Raw genomic sequence first — 21,715 nt, 5'->3', positions numbered from 1 at the left:
CTGCCACAGCATGGCTTGCCAAACGGTGCCGTGTCTGCACCCAGGATCTGAATCGGTGAACCCCGGGCCTCTGAAGCGGAACATGTGCACTTAACTGCTGCACCACCGGGCCAGCCCCTGATCATCTACTCTTAATAGCTGCCTCATCAGAGGTAACATTCTGAGCACGATATGATATCATCTTCCTCAGAAAAACACCTGAATATTTAACAGGATGGAACCCTCTAGATAATATCACCATATTTGCCTAACTCTGAACTCTTGAATACAATGAAAAAGTATCCTATCTGGATTGTCTTGGAATATCCATGATTTATAGCTGCTAAACTGCAAACTAGTGTAAGTCGCCTGGCATTAAATATGATTTGCCTTTGTGTGTGCCTTATTAGCACTTCTCTAGCCCTCTCTGACATAGAATCCCAGGCTATAGATGAAGGCATGGGTGGGCTGCTCCTCTGGACCCCAAGGTTTGCAAAGGGAAGGAAGGTGGCATCTTCCTGATTCGAGAAAGGCAAGTCAAATGAAGCTCCAGCACCTCCGCCTCTCCCTCCCTCCAATTCCCTAAGGAAAGGCTGGGACTCGGCTCTTGGTTCTCGGTTCCCAGCGATGAACCACAGTCCATTGTCATCTCCCCAGGCCTCCCCACACCTTTTATGACTCTGTTTTAGAGAAAGAACCCCACCCTTCAAAGGCTTGGCTCTATCAATTTTCCCTGCCATATGTCCTTATTAACAAGTTTATGACACTCTTTATCTTAGGATTATGATGTTAGGACTGCCATCAATTAATAAAGCATGCTGCAAACAGTAACTTACCATTTAGATTTTTTTAAAATATGGGAATAACACATATATGGTATTAATCATTTTCTAAGCCAGTCCCAAGGTAGCCTCAATATCAATAAAGAACGTTAGCAGGTCATGTTGATTTCAGACTAGAAATAGACTTACTATATATTTGTTGATGTTGGGGTCACACTCCTTGTGATGCTGTTTGTTATGAGAACGTATAAAGTAGATTCCAAGGCTGGTGGCAGTAGAGTAGTTACTGACATATTTTAGATGTTTTCCAATTGTCTGTAGTTTGTCATTGTTAGACAAATATGGCTGCTATAATTCCTTCGATGACGGTAATTTAGCAGAGGAACACTATGTGTTCAGATATTAGCATTAAAAACATATGGTAAACAGCTAGTTCCATTAAATATTTTCACTGATTATTAAATTATGCTGATTGTAAAATTTTGAGAAATATTGGAAAGTGTAAAGAAGAAAACGAGTATCATTCATGATTCCACCACCCATTTATAATGCTAAATTTTTTATATTCATGTGGATACATTAATGTACAACTATATCACATACATACACACATATAAACAACTAACATACATAAATATTTTGGTAATTCTACGACACATACAATTTTGTATACTTCTATTAACATTAGGCTCTGAGCGTTGTCTCCCACTGGTACAGAATTCTTTATAAACGGTTTTTAAGGATGTCGTGGTAAAGCGTTCTGGGGGCACAGCATCATGTTTCTCACTCTGAGCACTTGCGCAAGTAGGCTGTTTTCAATCTTTCACTATTAACAGAAGAGGGCGGGGAGGAGGGTGCGCTCTGGAGTCAATTATCACTGAGTGGGAAGGCCTGTGAGCAGGTTGTCACATCAAATCCTTGCCCACTTCGGCTTTATCCAGCTGAAACCACTAGAGGATCAGCCCAGCTGGTGCCTGAACCAGTCTTGATAAGACAGGAGGTATATTAGGCATTCCATCTGCTCTAGGGGTCTAGAATTTGGTTTGTTGAGGGTGGTGAGACCCGAACATCTTCCTGTCCACCAAACCTGTTTTATTCCACCATATTTATTTGCTCATAAGATTGGACCTTGCTTGCCAAATTCCTGACTTATACTCTACTTCCTCCTCGCACTGGAAACTCTGTCCTAAACATTAGTCCACTTGGCTGGGGCCTTGAGCTCCTGGCTGGTTCCTGCTGATCCATTCTCCCTGGGGAAATGCAGTCTATTTCCAACTGCATGGGTCACATGGAAGCACACTGCTGTCATTCTGTCACATTGACTTAGAAATTTTTGCTCCTCTCTCCCACCCACAAGAACCAACCTTCTTGAGCATTTACAGTATTCCAGATCAACGTCAAATTTTCCATTCCTCTTTGGAGTTTTGGCCACTTCTCATCCCAAAGTACTGGCCCTGGGGCTGGACTGACCCATCCGTTTTGAGCCCACCATTCCTAGCATCCTTTCTTCATCATTGGCCAATGCCACTGAGTTCTTAGCCTGCTCACGTCCAAGCCAGCTCACAAAACAATACCCTCTGGTGTATTTCTGGCTATTTCATGGCTGTGAGGAGAAGCAGCAGCTGGCAGAAAACATATTAAATAGACCTGGGTCCTCTGGGAATCACAGAGTTAAGCATTCCCACCCCTTTAGCCACCTTTCACATTTGATTGATTTTTTTCGATTGGTTGTTTGCCTGACCTGATCAGAGAGTTTGGGCAGCAGTTTCTGTTGACACTTTATTTCACTTTGGGTAAAGTTTAAACATGACTTATCACAACTCTGACACATCTGGAAGGCCATGTTTAGCCCCGTTCCTGTTCTCTACCTCTTTCAGTTATGAGAACATAGGGTATGAAGGCATTTTTCATACATCGGAAGCAAGTTCATTGGTTTGGATCTTTTTGGAGAAAAGGCTTAGACATTCCAGGTTATAATCACTGCTAGACATTCCTTCTCTTCTGCTCTAGAGTTAAAAACTGTCATATTTATTTCATTTTCCACAGGTGAAAAGCATCCATTTCTTGGAGAAATGCCACTGTGAGATTGCAAGTCCCAGGACCAGGACTTATGTGTCTCTTTTTCCAGCGAAGTGGCTAAAGGTCTGGAGGTGAAGTTGCAAATGCCATAGTGTCCTTGAATCTCAAGTCTGGACTGAAAAAGGTTCTTAAAGGTCCCCTGGTTCAACCTTCTACTTAACGTGGAAATCCTTTCTACCACATCCCTGCATGGGAATCACAGGTCTCTGTACCTGTCTAGCATAGTCCACTTGGGGGGTTATTCTCCTAATTAAAACATCTTTCTCTTACTAAATGGGAAATTACCTCCAATTTCTATTCACCCCATATTTCTTCAGTTCCTACTATGTGCCAGGCATGCTGCTAGGCCCATGAGATATAAAGTTGGATAAATCCCAGGATTTACCTTTAAGGGGTTCAGAGTGGAGCAATGGAAATGGTCACAGAGTATGACGCACAAAGTTCCTGGGGGACATGGGGGAAGAATGCTGAGTTCTGCTAGTGGAGGTGGGAGAAGGCTTTGTAGATGATGGGACCTCAGAACCGAGCCTGGAGAAGTAGGGTTGGATTTCACTAGGAACATATGGACATTAGCAATATAACTCTCCAGTGAACCAGGAGAAGCAGGGCCTGGGCAGCGTTGAATTCAAGAAATATTGGGAGGTGGGACCACAGGCCTTAGTGATTGTTGTATCTGGAGGGTGACAGAGAACATTGTTGCAAATTCTGCAGTTCCCTGAACTCAGTTCCCCTGCTGCCCTAGGAGTCTTCTCTTCTCTGGCACTCAGTTAGTTTACCACAGACCACATGCTTTCCAGAACCTGCAACATTCTCATCACCTCTCTTAAAACACAGTGGTTTTTTGGGGCCTCTCTTAGATGTGGTCACCAGACTCAAACACATCTACCAAAAGATACATAACCAGGGGAGAATACAGTATCTTTTTAAGCGAACAGGACTTTTCTTCTCCTCTCAATTCCATGTCCCGTCATTCCCTTCCCTCATGCCCAGGGGAGGACCTTTCCCCTTCCTAAGTCTCAATTTGTTTATCAGCACCATCTAGTCAATAGAGCACACGATCACTTAAACGAAAAGTGAATAAAACTGGGTTTTGAACATTCATTTGTTCAGTCAGTAAGAATTTCTGATATTTATAACGCGCAAGGCATTATGAGCATTGTAATTAAATACCTCCTACGCACCAGACACACACGCTGTAATGATGGGTAAATTTCAGGATTTGCCTTTAACAAGTTCAGTCTAAATATCTAAATATCTAAAAAGATGTTTAAAACAAGTTTTTTACCAACAAATGACTTATAGTCTAGAAGGCAAGGACTGCCAGCCAGCCAGACTTTCATTCGTGTTGTAATAATACGTGACATGCATTGAATTCTTCTAAGCGCTTGACATGAATCAACTCACTCCATCCTCATAATAACACTATGAGGCTGGTAGATACTCTTACCAAGATTTTCATTTCACAGAGGAGGAAACTGAGGCACAGTAGCTCAAGGTCACACAACTAAAAATAAGGGAACCAGGATTCAAATGCAAGAATTTTGCCTCCCGAGTCTGCACCCTTTACCAGCATGTTGCATAATCTCTTACAAATAACTAAGATATAAATTAGAAAGAGAGAAATGTCACGAGAAAGAAAGCGAGGAGAAGGTGGCCCTTTTTGATTGCTTTGTAAATGATTCATCCCCACTGTGGGCTTCTCTCTGTGTGCTTCCTGGTATGGGGGAGGGAGGGCATAACCGCCTTTCCTTGTGCATCTCTTTGCTGCCACCTGTAATTTACAGCGGGGGCACAGAGGAGGGCCTCACACCCAACTGGACCTTGGTGTTAAAGTGATAATGTTTTATGCTTTTGCTTTTAGCAGGTGACAATAAAAAATCAATGGATTATAATTACAGGACCTTGAAGTTTAGCGTTGCCCCAGATGGTAATGAAAATTCACTTATGGTATGACAACCACAGATTAGCGATTTCTCTCTCCTCAAATAGCAGGGCGGTTTATGATGCTGCTGGTTTGCTACCTCTTACAGAAGGCACCAGATCGTGTGCCAGGTTGCCCCAGTGAGTAATAGTCTGGTTTTATTGTATGGGATAAATCAGTCACATAGACGTCTTGCGTTGGCTTAATGAGGCTAGACCAGCAAGCGCCAAGCTTGGGAAACAGTAGTTGGTCAACAGCCTTGAGTGCTGACAGAGGGCCCTGGAAGGGCTGAATTTGGAGTGACTACTCAGCAGCTTGCTTGCAGGTGGGCGGGAAGAATCTGGGGTCTGGTTTGAGAACTGGCTTTCAAGAAGGCCGAGTTCTAAAATACAGGGAGCTTTTGCGCATGACATCAGTAATAAATGAAACAAACCAAAACCAAAATCAAACTAAAAACAGTCTTTTTTTTTTTCCAACTGGTAGTCCTTGTCATCTCCCCATGCAGTGATGGCTTTATCTGGGGATGGGGCAGGGCGTAAGGGGAATGGATTACAGAATACTACAATGGCCTTCCGGAGGAAAGCATTCTGCTTCTCTATGGCTAACATGGCTTTGCATGTGGGGAGTTGTTTTGGCACACTATTTAGTGTCTCCCTGTCTTTTCAAGCTCCCAGATGCTGCCAGAGCCAGCCTTTATTGCTTGAGCTAGGGTCATGGCAGAGGAAATTCATTACAGTTTCCCTCTGCCCTTTGCACCCCGGCTTATCTCTAGATGAGTTAGAAGATTCCTCTGAATATCTCTTGAGCGTTTTCCAACAGGGACAAATTGAAGACCATCAGGAACGTCTTCTCTCTAGGGTGAACCCTCCTGCCTAAATGTACCATGGAGCTATTCCATTTGCATCCCTCTGTGTGTACAATCAATGAGACTACCGTGCAGTAAAGTAACCACAAGAGGCTGTGTCAAGGGTGCTGGGGCAGAGAGAAGTAGGGTCAGAGAGAAGGTTCAGGTGAGCTCCACTATTTGGATTCTCTATTTCAGAGTCAATCATGTCTTGCCTTTTGGAATGCAGCCATAATCTCTTAGGAAATTCTGGAAGAGGAAGCCTTGAAGACTTGCTGCCCCAGCTAACGCATTTCATGTTTCTACTTTGTTCTTTCCCTTCCAAGACTTAGACTTAACAGAAAAAAACAAAGGTTTCACTTCTTATGTCAGAAGACGGAAATTTATTGACATCCAAGCAGAAGGGGGCCCACGGAGATGTAAGAAAGCACTTCATCACAGGGACCGTGATGATGTATCAGTCAGGGCTGTTATGGTGTGGTAACAAACAACCCCCCAAACATTTTTTAAACTGTTTAGTATAAAATAAAACACAGAAACAGAAACCCACCTGAAACAAATATTTATGATATTTCTATAAAGCTAACATCCTTGTAACCAGCACTCAAGTTAGGAAATGGAGCTTAGACAGGTACCCAGAAGTCCTCTCACATACCCCTGCCCTCCTCTCCCTCTGAAACTAACCACCTTCCCCACTTTTATAGTAATAACCCCTGAATCTTACTGGATTAAAACAATTAAAATTTATTTCTTTTGTTTTTGGTGAGCGAGATAGGCCTTGAACTAACACCTGTGCCAATCTCCCTCTATTTCGTATGTGGGATGCCACCACAGCATGGCTTGATGAGCGGTATGCAGGTCTGCGCCTGGGATCTGAACCTGTGAGCCGCAGGCTGCCGAAGCAGAACATGCAAACTTAATCACTATGCCACCAGGCTGGCCCCTAAAATTTGCTTCTTATTCCTACTATGTATCTATCACCAGAAGCTGAGGGTTTGGCTCCCTTGTCATTGCATCCTTATTCTGGGACCCAGGCTGACAGAGCTTTCTGGAACATTGCCAGTGAGCATGGCAGAGGGAACAGTGTATCCTGGGGAGACACACACTGGCTCAGCCTGGAAGTGGTATACATTACCTCTGTTCATAACTCACTGGCCAGTGCAGGCCCCGAGGGCCCACCCAACGTCAAAGCCCAGGAAATGTCATTCCTCCATGTGCCCAGAAGGGGGAGCTGAGGACGGAGAAGGAATATTTGACAAACGCCACTGAAGTTGGCTGCAGTTCTGGATTTGGACTCTGGGTTCAGAAGTTCTACCAGTGGCTAGCTGTGTGCTTTGGACTAGTAACTTTTTAAATACTCAGTTACCTCATTTATAAAATTCATCGAGTTCTGGTGAGACTTAAAGTCATGCTTTAAAGCCTTAGGATAGTGCATGGCAATCACAATCTCTGCTCAGAGCTTATCGTGAAAACTGTTTCAACGTCCCCCGTTCAGGTAAGATGTTCAAGATGGAAAGAGAGTCCCTCCAAGCTCCATCTACGCCGGGGTGGGGGAGGGGCAGGTGACCCCACGTGTGAACACGAAGTGACAGAGCTAGGGGCCGTCTTGGAAGCACCTTGGAGTCCTTCTATTTTCCACTCCATGACCTATTAGTATGAGGTGGGGGATGGAGGGCGGTAAGGAAAGGAAAGACGAGACATCCCATTGCTAGGTCCCTTTGGGGTTTCTATTTTGTTGTTGTTATTGCTTCAGGATGTTGATCTTTCCCCCTTTTTTGGATGACAAGAAAGTGATTCATGTTCAGGGGAGGGATCCCATCCCCTCTTTCACTGACAGCGAAACTGTCAAAAAGCCCATCCCTATAAACACTAACCTGGCAAAGGAGACCGAGCCTCCATATGGAAAATCAAAGTAAGGGATCTGGCAGGGAGTTGCAAAGATGGTTTGAATCAGAGGCAGAGACAGCCTGTGGATATTGGGATGGGGGCTCGGGGGCTGTCTGCACCCTCGTGCCAAGATGGCTGGGAACCTGGGCCAGTGAGTTTCCATTCGCTGGGAAAGGCAGGCCCTGTCTGCGCTGGAAGCCAGATCGGAGCAGGTCTCTGGTTTAAATTCGGCTCATCGGAGGGTCCTCCGAGCTAATTGGGACGGAGCCGGACTGTGTTTTCTTTCCTGCTTAATAACAAGGAGAATTGCTTACAGCTCTGGACTTTATTAGGGGGAATTTGACATTGTTTTGTTGGACAGAAGCTCCGTCCAGGGAGCTAATCTCTCACACCTGTTTGGCTTTGTTAAAGAGCCAAGGGGCCCCGGCCTGTTTGCTATTGGTTAAGGCAGAGACTGATATAAGGGGAAGAGAGGAAGGGACAAGAGAGAGGATGGGGATTTCCCTCCTCGCTCTCAAGTCTAAAAATCTAGTGCTGAAGATGATACAGATGCCAGTGACAGAGTTAATAAATATGATGTTTGCATCTGGATTAGATCCATCCAACAGCGTCAATTCTCTAAATATTTATTAAGCATCTACTATCTGCAAGGCACTGTCCTGTGCCAGCAGCAAGCAAGAGAGGCAGAGTTCCTGCTCTTTGGGAATTTATACGCTGGTCATCTCAAGAAAAAATTGGAACCTCTCTCATGATTCTAGGAAGCCGGGTCCTGGGGGAAAGGGGTTCCTCTAGGAAACATTGCTGGCTCCTTGCCTGTGACTTTTCTTTCTCTGGACTCACTTCCAACATTACAGGCTATTTCACAAGCCTGGGGAACCTTGCCCTTTATCCTTTGGGGGAGGTTTATCCTCATTAGTGCCCCTAGAATAGTGGTAATTGGGACCTGAAGAGAGTACATGTGGGCATATAATATATACCTGTGGGACAAGGGAAAGTCCCTCGTCCCGAGGAAGGAGCATAGGACAAACCCAGGGCCTTTTGGTTACTAGTCACACATTCCCTCTTCTGGCTACATGGCTGCTGGCAAAGCAGGAGTCTATCAATGCTGGAGCAAGAAGCTGGTTGAAGAGCTGAGAGAATAGCAAAAAGGTGCTGACTCTCTTGGTGGAGAAAGGAGGCATCCCGCACAGCCAGCTCTTGACTTGAGGTGTCTGGGTTTGAATCTTAGCCAGGTCCAGCTACGTAATGCATGGGGCCTACTGCACAATGAAAATTCGAGGGTTTGGCCAGGAAAGAAGTCATGGGCCCACAGTCCAGACCCACAGTGGACACATGACCTCAAAGAAACGGCAACGTCTGTTTCAGGACGTGCTCAGAATCTGGACTGGGGATGGGGGAGAGGCTCTCCTCCCTCCCCTGAGGTGGGAATGGCTGGGGCCCTCTCCTCTGCGGAAACCCAGGGCGTACACTGGACCCTATCTCTCTGTGTCCGGGCCCCCGCTGGGTACGGAAGATTATGACCCAACAGGAGCTTTTCCTTGTCTACAGGACCCAGGTGCTGCCCCCGGTGGTGCTCAGTGGTCAGGGGCAGGGATGGTGAAGGGGAGGACAGGCAGGCCCGGAGCAGCAGGGATGGGAGGCAGGTGGCCAAGAACCCCTCCCAGGAAGGCCGGCAGGCACCGAGAGGCAGGACCACATGTGAGCAGAGGCCCCAGGCCTCCAGGCATGCTCCATCTGACTTTACTTACAAAACACAAATGCAAAGATAAAATTATTAAGAATCTTAAGACAGTGCCTGCAGAGCATTAACCGCAAGCGTGGGCCCTTAGGGTCCCCCTGGGCTATTGCACTGGCCACACGCCCAGGAAGGAGCCCTGATCTCAGCTTCACCTCTTATGAACAGTGAAAGCTTGAGAATGTTACTTAACCTCCTTAAGCACAAATTTCATCATCTAGAAAGTTGTGACGATGAGAGTACCTATCTCAAGGGGACGTTGTAAAACAGTTAAGATGATAGTAGCTTTGAAGTGCTCAGAGCAGTGCCTGGCACTCAACACGCACTGTTAGCCACTACTGTGCTTCTAGATTCCCCTGCTTGCTTTTCTATGGTGCCATGGATGCTTAGAGCCTCATTTTCTTCTACCCGGTTCTACTGAGGGGCCCCCACTCTTTCTTTTTGTCCTTTTGTGACCAGGGACAGGAGATTGCAAGGTATCTGGCCAAGCTTCAGGAGGAGACCCACAGTGTAGAACAGGGGCCCCTGTGCCCGCAATATATACACACTCACACAGGCACACACACCCCCCCAGCACTCACACAGGCACACACACACACCCAGTACTCACACAGACACACACACACCCCCAGCACTCACATGGACACACACACACACCCAGCACTCACACAGGCACACACACACCCCCAGCACTCACACACACCTAGCAGTCACACAGACACACACACATCCAGCAGTCACACAGACACACACATATACCCAGTACTCACACAGACACACACATACACACACAGACACACACAGACAGCTGCGCATACAACACTCACACAGACACAGACACACACTCAGCACTCCCACAGACACACACATACACAGCACTCACACACAGACACGCATACCCAGCATTCACACAGACACACACTCCGTACTCACACAGACGCAGACATACACACACACACACAGCACTCACACAGACACACCGAGACATACACTGACCTCATGAACATTAAATGCTAATGCAGATTTTTTGAAGCCCTTCAAGGAGACCAGAGTTCTTTGGTGGTGCTTTAAGGATCCCCGTGAGCAGACGGCCGTTGCAACCATACCTGGCCACCACGCGCTCACTATCCTCGTTCAACCACAGAATCTTTCCTCTTGGTCTGAATTATATTTTGCTGTTTCATAAAGGATTTTCCTTGAAAAAATAAAAAGGGTCTGCTTTTCTAAAAAAAAAAAGTATGGAACCCAGCACTTTAGTCAATGGAGCTGTGGGACCTGGGCTCCGCCACAGCTGTTTGTCTCTTGGGGTTGATCCTCTGGCCAGGTGGCTGCTGACCCTGGGGGCAGAGGCTATAAGTGGGCCGGCAGACAGACCAAAACCTGGACTCAGACATCGTCGGTTCCTTGCCCAAGGAGATACGGCCACAGACTGTGAGTGAGGTTGACAACAATACTTTCAGATTCCCAAATGCCTGCTTTTCCCACTGCACTGCCTCCTTGCTTAAACTCAGGTCTGAGAGGGATGGAACTTTCCAGAAGAGCTGCTCCAAAAAGGGTATTTTGATCCTCCCTTGAGAAACACTGGGCTGGGAATCAGAAGACCTGTGTTCTAGTCTTCCCTTAGTCACCCTCAACTGTGTGACTTTGCACAAACTACATAAGCTTTTTGAGCCTTAATAGGCTCCTTTGTAAAGTGGGAATTCTCTTTGTCTTGCCTTTATTATAAAGCTCTGATGAGGCTCATATGATATAGTTTGTGCAAAAGTCCTTTTGGAAACTGCAAAACACCACCCAGATGTATGAAAATTTTAAGGGCCGGCTCTTGCCTCCTTTACTTGTCCTCTCATAAGCTTTGTTCTTAGCAGCTCTGATGAAACAGCATGGCAGGTGGGAATAGCTCATACTGTGTCATTTTCCTACCAATAGGCTTCGTTCAGTGTTTTGTGATCTGCTTCTATGAAACCAAAGCTAAATGATGAGCCAAACACATATACACATATTCATATACTTCTATTTAATTATCATCCTATAAATCATTAAAATCACCCCCTTTCTTTATATGCGATGATGGCATTTGACAGTGGTGTCCTGGTAAATGTTTAACAACCAGCTCTCTAAAAAGAATGTATTCATGTTTTTCCATACACAAGTTTATCATGAATTGATATAAAGGCTGTGTAGCACAAATTTGCCAATAATTATGAAATATGCAATACCTTTTACGGTGAATTCTGTATACCTAATTGGTCCTCGAAAAATATTTCACTGACTTTTCTTTTGCAGCTGATGAAAGAGTATAGTTCCAACATGAATGCTGGAATAAGATGTTTTTATTTTTGTTTTTGTTAAGGAATAAAATGAAAGAATGAAGACGTATGTTGGAACCTCACTTCTTAGTCAATGATGTAATTTCTTCACCGACTCAGAGAATAGTTTTTGACGCTGGAAGACTATTTCCTTCATATTTTTTTTTTGGCTACTCACAGTATAACAACTATAGACGTGATATACTGTTATGTGGATTATTAATATTTTCTTCATCATTCTCTTAAAACTACACAACTAGAAAACTGTAAATCAAACCTTGACTTGTAGCATTTGTAGATTTCCATGGTATTGATGTTTCCACCATGGCCAACTTTAAGCTAAAATGTGAGATCATTGAACACAGAGTGGGGCAGAGCTAGGCATCAGTCACCATTACACAGTGTTTCCGCCATATAGACACGATAGACATAAATAACCCCGACAGCATAAATAATAGTAAAACATTGTCAAATAGTACGGAAGTGATAAGCTTATTTTCCTATGTTTTTAATGTAATTTATTTAATTGTAAGTTCATAGAATTTAACTTTTAATAGTGGCTGCCTTTACCAACTGGCTCACAAAATCATGTCAGTTTCGCAATCGGCCCCTATTAGTGCGTGTGAGCTGGCTCCAGCACACCACACGTTTGGTTTTCTCTTCCTTGTGAACCTGGAATGTTTCAACACTCAAAAAGAGTTATTTAGTCCTTATTTGTGCTAGATGCTGGGGATTCAGTGATACAATCCTTGTTGTCATGGAGCTTACAGCCTTCTTGAAAAACAAGTAAATAGAATAGCCATTTAGAAAACTCAGCCGTTTTCTGAGTGTGTATTTGTTTTTTAATTGCGAGAGAGAGAAAAACCCTGTTGGGTGTTCTAGTGTGTATTGGTCCCATTCATATTTCCCAGTTACCTTGTATGACTGGCTCTCTCTGTCGTTGCTCGCCAGTTTTCTGGCTAAAACCTCTTTCTCATAATGAAGAACTTTGGCTAAGGACCATGGAGGTAAGGACCACGAGGTTTGGTCTTCAGTTGGCCTTTGAAGTTTGACTATGACGGGCATGCGCCCCACCCGCCATCCAGAGCAGAGATCGTCCAACACCTCATGATTTGGCTGGACTATAGTAATGCCCCTTCCTTTGCCCCCAGGACTTACTCCTGGGACTTCCACCCTGTTCCATGGGCAAGTGCAAATTCTGGATCCCAAGCAGAAATAAACGCATGAATAACAATGATAAAATGCCCACTTACCCTTTGTTAAGAATAAAATAAGAGTTCACGTTGAGAGGGCTTCCTCATTTTGTAGATTCCCCTCAAATCAGGGACTTTCCAAGCAATGGTCGCACCTCTGCTTACGTGAAAAGGTGTAGGGCTCTGAGAGTATTGATCATTTTGTCCAGGAATGGATGGCTGTGTGTGCACACACACGCGTGTGCACGTGTACGCACACGCAAAGAGAGAAAGACTCTCTTCATGTATGAGCAGAGATTGTCCATCAAAAAGAGCTAGCAGTGAGCTCTCTGTCATCATTCGTAATAGCTCCTGAAATGAGTTGGAAAACTTTAATTATGTTAGTGCCTTATTTTCAGCTCCTGTTATCTTTTGAACTCCTGGAGGGTGGGGGAATGGCTTACCCCGCAGCCTGGGCTTTTTCTAAAGAGCCTTTGTCTCTCTGCCAGGTATTAAGTTGGTGGCGCAACAATCATAGGTACGTTCGGGTCGCTTTTCTCCCTCCGCCCCCCGCAAGCGCCGTCCTGGATCTGAATGCGGGCCTGTGTTCTCTGGTCCACCGTCCTCAGGCCTGCACAGGGGACTGAAAGAGAATGGGCCACAGGAATGCACCCAGAACAGAGCCAAATTGTTCAGGCTGCGTGAAGAAGAAAGAAAAACCGGGAGGGTGGGGGCAGGGAGAAGAAGAAGAGCTTTCCTTGTCGGTTCAATTTCTCCGGAGATATTTGGAGGATAACACAGCAATTTTTTTAGCGGGGGGGGCACTGGGGGAGCGAAAAAGAGAGAGCCGAGTTTTATCGGCACAGTGGCCCATACAGAAAGGTGACATTTGAGAGAACAATTGCTAGGTTGTTTGGTCACATTCGCTGCTATGAATGAAGCTTAAGAAAAGCTGTCTTTGGATTGCTACTAATAGTCATCTTCATCATTCCTGCGCCCTCTCTCTCAGTTCCCTTATGAAATAAGGGCACACGGGTAATAAACAAAGCACTATAAAAGATCAGATGGAGGTGTTCTGTGGGCTCACTCCATGTCGGGAGCAAGCATTCTGCACACCACCGCGGGTGCTTTCTGCTCCCAAAGGTGGTTCAAGAGTGAGGACTAGTGGCCGAGTTAAGCTAGACCCCTTTCTCCCTTGATACAACCTCGCTGAATTTGTCAGGGCCGTGTCCTTGGTCAGCTAAACCACACCTGACGACCGAGGGACAGGAAAAGATGGCAGAGTAGAGACCCTTGGATTTGCTCTTTTGGATTTTGGATTTTGACCTGGCTTTATCAATCCTCAAGCCAGATCCAGGTGAGTGGCTGCCTGGGTTAAACAGCTGTTTGTCAGTAGAATCTGACTTTTTCCACAACTTTGACAGATGATTCCCTCATGGTTCTTATTTCTTCTTCTCTTGCCGTGGTTTAGGCTCTGGTGGTGACCTGCCATTTCCCGGCAGAGGCCTGTCTGGCTGTCCGCCGTGTGAGAAGCTGGCCAGCTCTGCCAAGGAATTGTACTGATGTGTAGGAATGAGCTGAGTGGGCTCCTTTGATTTGGGGGGATAATTAGCTATGGGTATACGGAAATGGGTATGAATGATTTTTCTCCCAACAGGCAAGCTTTCTTGCCATGAATCTTTTTATTTCTGGCCCAGCCTCTAGCTTCTGCCTTCGTCTCCTATATAATTCTCCCTGCTTTCAATTTGTGAGATTAACCATAAATGAACAGGGGACCTGTTGGCCTTGTCTGGTTTCAAAGACAAGAAGCTTAGGCAAGTCCGCAGCGGGCACCAGCTATGGATCTGGTTTCCTCCTGTGAGTCGCTATGCGGTGCCCTCATCTAGAAAGTTCATCCACATGCAGGTGCTGGTGAGCTGGGTTCCTATAGGCCGCACCTCTGGGTTGACAAGTGACTAAAGATGAAAGGGGGGACCCCAGGGTTTTGGGCTCTGTGCTTCATCAGAGCTTAGCTATTCTTCGCTATGCTATTTTTTCTTCTTTTTCTGGATCACAATCACCATTACTGGGAATACAATCTAGTAACAGACCGGAAAGAAATCACATCAGTTTTGCAAAGGGGAGCATAAGGTTTGAACGAGTTTGTGCTGTGCTTGTGTGTGGACAGGCACAACTGAATGACTTGTGCATACTTTAAAGATTTGCTTTATGGAGCTTTGAAAATGCCTGCGTTGCTATGCACGGTGTAATTAGCTCAGGTGCTTTAGCTCTAAGCATCCTAAGGAGAAGATTGTTCTAGCAGCTATGTATTTGCCTCTATCTTTTCATTAGTAAATAATACCAATTAGTGGTTCAGTATATACATTTTGTAAGATTAGGCTTTCTTATGTTTGTACATTTAGCCTCGGGATTTCAGGTACTTTCCAAATGACCCATTTATTATTATTTATTTTTAGCCTCCATTTTGCGAATAGAGAAACGATTCATCAGGGATTTCGGTTATCTTCCAACTGTTACAAAGGAAGTCTTTCGGGAATTTAACGAAAGCCTTGAGGTTCCCAGATGAGAAAGACTGTGTGTGTGTGTGTGTGTCAGCACACTCACTCTGAAAGGATATATAGTAGAACATATGCTATGAAAGCTGTGTACAAACAGTGGTATATTGCTTGTTCTGTTCAAGCGTGTGCGTATGAGAATAAAATATATTCTGGAGAATATTGAGTCATTGTGACTTGATAATTCAGGCTCAGGCTCTAGGTCTTTCAACAGAGACTTTTCTGATAGTCTGCTGTGTGAGAAATGAGGCTGCATGCTGCAAAGACAAGGTATTAATTCGTAGGAACGGGGTTATCTTTAATATCTCATAAAAATGTGTTTCACAGACATGCAAAGTTTAACATATCTAGATCTGCTCAATGATAAACAGGAGATGCTTGAAAGCTTCCCTGATTTGCCATTCCATAGAAAATGTCCTCTTTATTTGCTTTATTTATTGTGGCTTTTTTTCTGTGCCTGCGTTTTCCAAACGGCACTGATTTCTCTGGAAATAACAAGGCTTTTAATATGGCTGCTCTAACAGCAACCCACCAAGCGTTAGGTTTTAAGTTTTGCCAGGAGCATGGTAGGAATTCAGTGACTGTTTGAAGAATAAAGTAATAATGGAATAATTCCCTGCCCTGTGGGTAATGTTCACCTTTATATTTATTTACACATGTGTGCACAATTGGGTGTAGAATATTCAGTTATTGGACTAGCTGTCTTTTGGCTCAACTGACAAATCATTTTAATGTCTCATTTATCAGTAACTTAAATTCAATCAATCAATTGCTTTGGAATTATATAAATGTGTCACTAACTTTTCTATCCTTTAACTTTTTTCTTTGTATATCTCCCATCATCATCCACATTTAATCAATGCAGCTGCGTGCTGCAAAGCGATGTTTTAGTCAATGACAGACCACACATATGATGAAGGTCCCATGAGATTAGTACGGTAGAGCCACGTTATGTAGTAAGCTGTACCATCTAGCTTAGTGTAAGTATACTCTACGATGTTCCCGTGATGACGACATCACCTGTCAAGGCGTTTCTCAGAATGTATCCCTGTCAAGTGAGGCATGACTGTATATATCACTGATTTTATATACATTGAGTATAAAAACTTCATTTTCTCTGAGACTATGGTTTGAAATATGTATGCAGTGTAAGGATGTGTGTACAAAGTCTCGGAACAGAATTTAACTTCCTTTCTGAATGCATAGCCATAATTCCTGTTGGGAGACTAGAATGGGCAGCAGAGTATAACACAGGGGTCGATGATTGTTACTCATATAGGGTGAAACGGAGAGAAAGCACATCATTGCTGGAGAGTTCTACAATTAACATTGCGACCACAAGTCGCAATCTACAGCTGTGTTCTAGTAAGCATTTTGCCCAGACAACGTTGGGTGAAGCAGTAGCCAATGACGTCTGGTCCCGGACATCTGCCTTTTACATACTTATGGGGGCGTGGGGACCCCAGGGCTCAGACGCCTGCATTGTGTAGTTTCTTTCTCTGCTAGTTAGCCTTGTGGGTAAGGGCGGCGTTAAGCACTGGCTCAGTAGCCTTAACAAACAACGTGGCAAAATGCAGGAGAACACACAGTCTTGTGTTTGGGGCTTTAAGAGACTCTGAGGTGACTTCGTGCTCGGGAGGATTTGAGAGCAGATTGGCTTATAGCCATTACTGTTGGCTAATAATTGCACTAATCTTGTCGAGGGAGGGTCTTGTGTGCGCGCATGTTCCCCCTCCCTCAGTCCCCGAGTTGGAGAACAATAGGAGAATTGTGTTTCTGCGCTATTCCATGAGATAGGTCAGGGAACTGCAACTGGGTGGCTAAGGTCTGCGATGGATGACCCACCAGGCATTAGTCCCGAACTGTCATGAAGGAACCTGAGACCTGAGCGCTACAGCTTTGGCCAGATTATAGGGAAGCATTGGACTAGCTGAGCCATTTGTCAGAGCCAGTGTTCTTTGGTGGACTCAGGATCAAGTGCAGTGCTTGCTGGAGGAGAAAGAGAAGAGGACGGATGTGTGTGTGTGTGTGTGTGTGTGTGAGCATGCATGCGTGAGCGCAGGCATTCCTCCTCATGCGTGCGCTACATTTTATCCATTTTTCTATCTAAAGTTTGCTCGGCAAAACTGTTCTGTTTTCTTTAGAATGGATGATATTAAACCCAAACTTGCAGTAGACATGCCAAGTGGAGATGTTTCTATAGAATGAAACATTAGAGTATGCGTGTGTGTGTGTGTGTAAGAGGGGGTGGCAAATGTTTATCTTTAATGTTAAAGTCAAGTTGTCAGCTCTACAAGGAGTTAAAATAATCTACAAGATTAGTGTATGTTGAGGACATACTCTTTGAGGGCAAAAGTGTTAATTTAAATGTTCTGTTGTGACAAGTTTGCTCCTATAATTTAGAAAGTAAGTGCTCAAGTAAATATGTCTGCCTAAAAGATCAGAACAAGAAGCTCAAGGGTTATAAGATCCAAAGGGCAGGTAAACCTCATGGTGCATCTGTCACTGTGTGCTAATTTCCTACATTCTCCCCGAAATGGGACACACGATCATGTTAAATATCCCGAGCCTACTGTTTCCTTTTGGTGAATTTCCACGGGCTAGTTGTTCACATGTTAGGCATTGTGAAAGCAGGGGCCTTGCCAATGTATCAATTGGGATAAGAGCAGGCTGTTTTAATTCTCCTCTGCCTCTCGGCCCCAGGTTCCCCTAGTGCGCGCTTTGGGGGTGTTGCACGTCTCTCTCCATCTGCTCCCTGTTAAGCAGCTGCTGGGTTTAGCAACAAGGAGGCTGGCGGATGGAGCACGCTGTTAGTGTAATTTGGCAGGAGGTTGCAGGCTGGCACTTAAGGGCAGTGAAAAGGAGAGGAGGTGAGGATGTTTCCACGGGGCGGGGGGCGGAGGAGAGGGAGGGTGGTGGCAGGCTAACCAACCTAACGGCCACCAGTGGCTGACGCCCTTGGGGAGCTGCTGATCCGAATTAGATTGAGATCCAAGCAGAGACAGAGTTTCTCCCCTCTCAGACCCCAGGAGTTCTCCAGCCTGCGTTTTCCAGCTCCCCACGAACGTTTCCAAATTAAAAAAAAATAAAAATATGTGTGGAAAAATACAGTAAAAGTGACAGCGCCTTCCCAGTTTCCGACAGTTCTGTTTTGACTTCACAATCAGCCAAACTGGAGCCCCTGAGTAGCTGGCTTAATTTGTCACCTTGAGTTATTAACCGTTTCCCTGCCTCTCGTGGTGGGTGTCCTTCTGGCTCCTCGCCCCTGGCTGGCTCAGTGACCTGTTAATCCTGTGCCCTTTCTCTCAGGCTGATGGCTCTGCCTGAAGAGCCCAGTTTCTCTCATGGAGTCAAATTTGAATTCACTTCACTGTCACCTCCCTGTTGGTTTTTGCCAGGTAGTGGCTGAGACAGAAAGGTGGTGGATGAGGGCAGGAAAGAATGACTCTGGAGTCAGCTCTCGCATGGGTCCAGAATGTTCTTTAGAAGTCCAACAGACAGTATATTTCTCTTGGTTAGGAGTCAACAGGTAGAGAAAGGCTCATTTTATAACTGGGATGATATAGAATATAGTCTATTGGGAAGCAGAGGGAGAGCTAATCTCATATATATTTGGCATCAGCAAAGTTATCTTTGGGGCATCCAGTCACCCCCTCTGGGCATCTTATCTCTCCATTGGCCACCATCCCTCTGGTACCATGTACCTTCATTTTGTCACTTGAGTGCTTGGGATCTCTTTGGGCAATATCATACATCCAGACCTTTACCCAGTGCTTTCTTTTCCCTCAAAACCTCCACGCCCCTCGTACATTCTCCTTGGAGCCTTGCACTTTGGGGCTGTGCAACTTATTCATATGAGAAATTAATCCAAATTAATGAATTCTTTGGGGGCTGCTGGTTTCATGTGTCGCTCAGAAAGAGTGCATTTAAAAACTAAGGTGTTTTTTAAAAACAACAACTTGGATTAGAAATTCTGTTTTATTCCTGTAAAATGTAAATTTTATTATTTTAAAAAGAGGAAATAAATTTGCAGGATTCATGATTGAAAATATAAAAGTGCATACAGTGAAACCTACTCCTTCAGTTACTCGGATCCCCCTCTGCAGGCAACTGAAATTACTCGTTTATTGCCTCTTCTTCCGCGGATGTATCATGCACATGGGAGCAATTATATAATCTCTACCCCTTTTTAATTTTTAATACATTTTTTTTAGAAAAGTTTTAAATTTAAAGAAAAGTTGCAAAGATACTATAGAGTTCCTATATATGCCGGTTCCTCTATACCCAGTTTCCCCTTTAGTTAACGTGCTCTATTATTGTGGTACATTTGTCAGAGCTAAGGAATCCATATTGCACAATACTATTAACTAAATTCCGTAGTTTATCAGATTTTACTAGTTTTATCCCAATGTCCCTTCTCTGTTCCAGGATCTCATCCAGGACACCACCTTACATTTAGTTGTCATGTCTCCTTGGCTTTGTCTTGTTGTCCTGTCTGTGACAGTTTCGCGGACTTCTCTTGTTTTGATGACCTTGACAGTTTTGAGGAAAGCTGGTTGAGAATTTTGTAGAATGTTTCTCAATTTCAGTTTGACTGATGTTTTTGCCACAGTTAGGCAGGGGTTATGGGTCTTGGGGAAGATGACCACAGGGGTGAAGTGCCATTCTCTTCATGTTATCGTGGGTACGTGGTATCACCTGGCTTCTCACTGAAGCTGTGAACCTTGATCACCTGGCCCAGGTAGGATTTGCCAGGGTTCTCTGCTGTAGTTATTTCTCCTCTCTTTCCTTCCTGTACTCTTTGGAAGAAAGTCACCAAAGGCAGACCATACTCAATGGGTGGGGAGTTATGTTCCACCTCCTTGAAGCGCCTATAATTTTTAACAATATGGCAGCATACTTCACAGTCTTTACTTTGCCTTGTTATTTTCTTTTTTTAACAAAGTATTTTAGAAATTATTCCATATCGATATTTAAAGAACTTCCACATTCATTATTAATTTGCGTTTTTTTATGCATGTATTAATGCCATAACTGATTTTTAACTAATCCCCTTGTGATGGACATTTAGGTTGCTTCAGTGTTTTGGTCTTATAAATAATGCTGAAATAAATAACCTGGTACACATTCAAATATATCTGCAGGATAAATTCCTGAAAGTTGAATTGCTACTTAAAGAGAAAGTGACTTGTAACTTCTCAAGCTGTTGCCATATTGCCTTCCATAGACAGTGAACCAATTTATACTCTCCGAGTAATGCATAATCAAAATGATTCAGTGGATGGAATTTCAAGTTGGTGGAGGAAATATTTTTCAATGATGGATCAGTTGATACATTTGCAAATCTCCTTCAATGACAGCACAATAGGAAAAACTATAGGAAATCCAATTATTCAAGTGCAACCTGTCCTTTGAGCTAATTTAATAAGTCTAGAGTCCAGCCTACATGCTCTGAAGACCTCACTGGTCTCCCGCTTAGTTCCTTAACTAGGGTCCCGTTCGTGCCCATTCCCTGGCATGCTTTTGAAACCTTCCTGTCTTTGCATAGAACATTTTTTAAAATTCTTTCAAGACCCTCACCTTCTTTCCCAACTATCCAGGTACCTACTGGAAGCTCACATCTGGGTTAGGCCCATGTGGCTCATTCTCTATCATTTTAGCACAGATGAACTCCATCTGCTTTATATTTATTTGCACCTGGATGCTGCCATGCTCAGCCTCTTAAGCCATCACTGCATTGAAGAATGATTTTGCCTCCCAGGTGTACTGTGAATATTCTGAGGTAGAGGAGTGCATCTTTTTTTGTTGTTGTTGCATATTTCCTAAAGGCTCCTGAACCGAATGTAGAGTAAGTCCATATCCTTATTAGAGTTCCTGGCAGAACTTCCTCTCCTCCATCCTCCTCCGCCACCTGCTACAGGACAGAGCCATGTGGGAGGAAACCATTGCTGTGAGGGTCTCTGCCTATCCCTGGCCTCTTAGTGCCCACACTCCCCTCAGAATAACAGGAGAGGCACAAATATTTTCTTTGTGGCTAAGTGATAATTCACCAGAGGTGATGAGAAATAGCTATAAAGGTCACTAGTGAGATTTGAAATTATCTGGAAATGTTGCAAATCACAAAGGCTAACTCAGGGCCACAGAAATCTACATGGATGGTGGGCCTGTGGTTTCTCCGATGAGTTGGCACTGTTCACTGTCATGAATTTATTTACCATAACTGGGCTGGCTGCCAACTGAGAAGGCTCTCCCACTCATCCTTACATGAGGCTCCTTTTGGTGCAAATTCAAGTCGAAGTTGAAATGCTCTGCTTTCATATCGATTGTCTTTTGACTAAGTCTCCAAAAACCCAAGCTTCCTAAGAACGGAGCCTGGGGAAAGCCAGAGCCTTGCATTTGGGGACAGGCTTTCTGATTTGTCTAGTGAAACATCCCACAGTGTGCTTCTACTTTCT

At 44.4% G+C, this 21,715-nt stretch overlaps 1 long non-coding RNA gene across 3 annotated transcripts in view; it reads left to right on the top strand.

The window, feature by feature from the left end:
* Nucleotides 1–21,715, top strand: part of LOC124246639 (uncharacterized) — a 106,316-nt gene that overhangs the window by 44,400 nt on the left and 40,201 nt on the right. For all 3 annotated transcript variants that reach the window (XR_006890542.1, XR_006890543.1, XR_006890541.1), the window contains one exon: nucleotides 2,808–2,911. This is a non-coding gene — a long non-coding RNA (uncharacterized LOC124246639). The remainder of the gene's footprint in view (nucleotides 1–2,807; nucleotides 2,912–21,715) is intronic.

The sequence above is a fragment of the Equus quagga genome, chromosome 11 (genome assembly GCF_021613505.1).
Source record: "Equus quagga isolate Etosha38 chromosome 11, UCLA_HA_Equagga_1.0, whole genome shotgun sequence".
NCBI lineage: Eukaryota > Metazoa > Chordata > Mammalia > Perissodactyla > Equidae > Equus > Equus quagga.
This window is presented reverse-complemented; position numbering and strand designations above follow the sequence as displayed.